This window comes from Puntigrus tetrazona, chromosome 3 (genome assembly GCF_018831695.1).
Source record: "Puntigrus tetrazona isolate hp1 chromosome 3, ASM1883169v1, whole genome shotgun sequence".
Lineage (NCBI taxonomy): Eukaryota > Metazoa > Chordata > Actinopteri > Cypriniformes > Cyprinidae > Puntigrus > Puntigrus tetrazona.
In genome coordinates, this window is record NC_056701.1 from 8,735,554 (window position 1) to 8,740,553 (window position 5,000).

The window sequence follows — 5,000 nt, forward strand, 5'->3', positions numbered from 1 at the left end:
TAAGATACCCAGTGCATTTATTAAATACTAAGTTTAACCAGAAATGTTCCCCCTGAAGGTTTGGTGACATGTGCATAGTTTCTGACAGATGATAATAATATTTTAACGATGGCTGTTAGTATGATAGAAGAAGGTGTTGTGATGAATAAAGTGTGTGTGTCTAACACGGAGCTGATCAGGGACTGGGATGTACTTCAGTAGAATATTAATAAAATTAAATACAAGATAAGTAGGATAAAACATCCCCTATTATACTGTTAAAAAAAACTATTAAACCTTTTTTAAACCTATTAATCGCAGCATTTTTAATGTCATTTTAAGTGCAGTATATAAAGTCTGTGTAACTTTATATTATATACGTAATGATTTCATTTGATTTAAAGAGCCCCGTAGTGTTTTATTATTGTACTTTTATTTATTTACATTTACATTTACATTTAGTCATTTAGCAGACGCCTTTATCCAAAGCGACGTACAAATGAGGTAGGCATATAGAAGCAAATTAATATCAGCAAAAGGGCAGTAGTGCATAAGTGCTCTTGAGTGGGGTCTTGTCTTACCTAACGCAGACACAAGGCTTTTTTTTATTTTTTTATTTTTTATTTATTAGACAAGAAAAAGGATAGGAAGGAGCAGGAGAAGAAGAAGAAGAAGAGAGTGCTATCAATGTTGGGTCAAGTGCAAACGAAAAAGATGAGTTTTGAGTTGGTTTTTGAAGACTGCTAGTGACTCTGCTGCCCTAGTGGTAATGGGCAGATCGTTCCACCAGCGAGGAACAGACCAGGTGAAGGTGCGCAAGAGTGATTTTGCACCTTTTTGTGAAGGCACTGCAAGACGCCTTCGCTTTGCAGAGCGTAGGCACCTGGAGGAACATATGATTCAATTAGTGAGTGTAAGTACGAGGGAGCGGAGCCTGTGATTGTCCTGTAGGCCAGCATCAGGGATTTGAATTTGATGCGGGCATCTATAGGAAGCCAGTGTAAACTAATGAAGAGGGCTGTGACGTGGGCCCTCCTTGGTTCGTTGAAGACCACCCTAGCCGCTGCATTCTGGACCATCTGAAGAGGTCTGGTTGTAGAGGCTGGGAGGCCAGCAAGGAGGGCGTTGCAGTAATCCAGTCTACTCAGGACTAGTGCCTGGACAAGGATCTGTGTAGCGTGTTCTGATAAGTACGGTCTGATTTTCCTGATGTTGTACAGCACAAACCTACAAGATCGAGCAGTTTTTGAAATGTGCTCAGTGAAAGTTAGCTGGTCGTCAATGATCACTCCAAGGTTCCTAGCTGACCTAGACGAGGATACAGTAGCCGAGCCTAGCTGAAAAGATAGTTTGTGCTGTTTGTTGGGATTGGCGGAAAAAACGAGGAGCTCTGTTTTTGTGAGGTTTAACTGCAGGTGATGATCCTTCATCCAGACTGAGATGTCGTTTAGGCACGCAGAAATACGTGCAGAAACAGTGGGATCGTCTGGTTGAAAGGAGAGATGGAGTTGAGTGTCGTCAGCATAGCAGTGATAAGAGAAGCCATGCTTCAGAATGACAGAACCCAGTGATGTCATGTAGATGGAAAAAAGCAGTGGCCCAAGTACTGAGCCCTGAGGCACTCCAGTATTGAGGTGATGAGACTCTGAGACATCACCCCTCCATGATACCCTGAAAGACCTACCAGAGAGGTAGGACTCAAACCACCGAAGGGCTGTTCCAGAGACCCCCATCTGCCTGAGGGTTGATAGGAGAATGTTATGGTTTACAGTGTCAAAAGCAGCAGACAGGTCCAACAGGATAAGCACTGAAGATTTTGATTGTGCTCTTGACCGTCTCAGTGCCTCAATGACAGATAGAAGTGCAGTTTCTGTGGAGTGGCCGCTTTTGAAACCGATTGGTTGCTGTCCAGGAGATTGTTTTGTGAGAGATGGGAGGAGATTTGGTTAAAGACAACACGCTCTAGTTGTCAGGGGTCGCCCTAGGCGGGACTAGAACCCTGGTCTCTGGTGTTCTGAGCAGGTGGTATTAGCTACGGAGCTAACTTCCAGGCATTGAAACCCAAGAGCAGAAGAGCAAAAGAGCCAGGAGACTTGAGTCTTCAAACAAAAAATATCTTTACTAATGAAACTAAAGTCACAAAGTACAAACAAATTTGGATAGCCGAGCTTCCGTAAAACAAGGAACAGAAAATAGACACAGGGGTCAAAAAAGGTACAACAAGGTACAAACTTGACTTGCGAGCCGGCAACCACAGTACGTAGACTCAAGACTGAACATAGATGCAGAGAGCAAGCACACTTATAAAGGGTTAAACACAGGTGCAGGGAATCAGGGCTAATGAAGAGCGTATTAAACAGGATTAGGTACAATGGTGCCATCTAGAGTCTTTGGGGAAGCATAACCAAAGGGTTTAAGGAGGGCATCCCCTGCAGGTTGGGAGTGGAATAGCAGTGTAGGGATGAGATCATTACACTAGTGTCTTAGCCATGAATGGGAGGAGAGATACAGGTCTGTAATTTTCAATGAGCTCAGGGTCAAGTGTGGGTTTTTTAAGGAGAGGGGCAACACGAGCCTCCTTAAAAGCTGAGGGAAATGTACCAGTGGAGATAGAGTTGTTGATAATGTGGGTGAGTGCAGGGAGGACGGAGGGAGCGATAGCCTGAAAGATGTTAGTAGGGATGGGATCTAAAGGGCAGGTTGTGGCATTCGTGGCAAGGACGATTTTTGATACCTCCGTTTCAGAGAGGAGGGAAAAAGTGGAGAATGTGTTGGGGTGCTGTGGGTTGATGTGCGTAAGGCGAGGAGCAGCAGGAAATTGATTGCTGATCTTAGTGGTTTTGTTAATGAAAAAACAAGCAAAATCATCAGAGGTTAAGGATGACGATGGTGGGGGGACAGGTGGGCAGAGAAGAGCAGAGAATGTTTTAAAGAGGCTTCGTGAGTCAGAGGAGTTGTTAATCTTTGTTTGGTAATAGTTACGTTTAGCAGTGGAGACATTATTAGAAAATGAGGAGAGAAGAGACTGATAAAAACAGAGATCCGATGGATCCTTGGTTTTACGCCATTTTCTTTCCGCAGCTCTGAGTTTGGAGCGATGTTCACGGAGAACTTCAGATAACCAGGGGGCAGAGGGAGTTGGCCGGGCAGGTTTGGTTGTTAGAGGACAGAAAGAGTCCAGGCAGGATGTTAGCGTGGAGCAGAGGGTATTGGTAGCAGTGTTAACATCTAGTAAAGAGAACCGGTTAGGAGGAGGGAGTGACAGTGACACTGCAGAGGAAAGACAGGTTGACGAGAGTGTGTGTAAGTGACGGCGAAAAGTGACCAGAGGAGGGTTTGGTGTTATGTTGGAAGAGGTTAGGGTGGTGTTGAATGTAATCAGGAAGTGGTCAGATGTGTGCAGTGGTGTTACCTGGGCATGATGAGTAGAGCAGTTTCGAGTGTAGATGAGGTCCAACTGATTACCTGATTTGTGCGTGGCAGTGGTGGATACACGGCTGAGATCAAAAGACGCCAATAGGCTGTGGAAGTCGCAGGCCAGACTCTTATCTACATGGATGTTGAAATCACCTAGCAGTACCAGAGGAGTGCCATCCTCTGGAAAAGCAGAGAGCAGCACATCCAAGTCATTAATGAAGTTACCGAGGTGCCCTGGGGGGCGATACAGAACAATCAGGTGAATTTTAAAAGGGTGGGTGACAGTAATGGCGTGTGATTCAAAAGAGGAGTTTGTATTGAGGGTCTGTATTTGGCTGTGCTTCCAAGTCTTTGATATGAGCAGGCCAGTACCTCCACCCCTCCCAGAAGTGCGAGGGGAATGAGTGAAAGTATGGTTGGCAGCGAGGGCAGCTGGAGTAACAGTGTCCTCTGGTTTAATCCAGGTTTCGGTAAGTGCTAGAATACTTAGATTGGAATGTTCTGTGATGGCTGTGATGAAGTCAGTCTTTTTTACAGCAGACTGGCTACATGTGTACATTTTATTTATTAAAATCTAAGAATTTGGCAAAATATGATGCACACATCTAATAAGCTAAATCAGTTTTCATGTGCCGTCTTGTGTGTCCTCTTCGTCTTCTTGTCTTTATCTTTTATGAAAATAAACTAATTATTTAAGTTAGCAAAACCTTGTGTGTGATTTATTAATAAGGAAATGAAACCATGTTTTTTGTAAGTCTTAAGTCTTAAGACCCAGCTATGATCTTTACAGAGAAACACTGGCACCTGACAAAGCCAAAAACATGGGGAAAAAAAGATTAATCTTAAAAAATAAAGCATAAGCCTTATAGCAAACCAGGAAATAAGGCAGTTACTGAATAAGCATACTTTATAAAGCATTGGGGTCTCATTTCGTGTGTTTTGTCTTGGGGTTCAGCGTGGACAATAAAGATCTCATCGTAAGAGAAACCGGTTTCCTCAGGGAGCACACTTTCTGTCCTTGCTCTCCTCCACTCCGGACATTCAGCTGGGAAGGAACAGGGAAGGAAGAGGGAAGGAAGAGGGAAGGAACAGGGAAGGAAGAGGGAAGGAAGAGGGAAGGAACAGGGAAGGAAGAGGGAAGGAACAGGGAAGGAAGAGGGAAGGAAGAGGGAAGGAACAGGGAAGGAAGAGGGAAGGAAGAGGGAAGGAACAGGGAAGGAAGAGGGAAGGAAGAGGGAAGGAACAGGGAAGGAAGGAAGAGGGAAGGAACAGGGAAGGAACAGGGAAGGAACAGGGAAGGAAGAGGGAAGGAAGAGGGAAGGAACAGGGAAGGAAGAGGGAAGGAACAGGGAAGGAAGAGGGAAGGAACAGGGAAGGAAGGAAGAGGGAAGGAAGAGGGAAGGAACAGGGAAGGAAGGAAGAGGGAAGGAAGAGGGAAGGAACAGGGAAGGAAGGAAGAGGGGAAGGAAGAGGGAATGAACAGGGAAGGAACGGGAAGGAAGGAAGAGGGAAGGAACAGGGAAGGAACAGGGAAGGAACGGGGAAGGAAGGAAGAGGGAAGGAAGAGGGAAGGAAGGAAGAGGGAAGGAACGGGAAGGAACGGG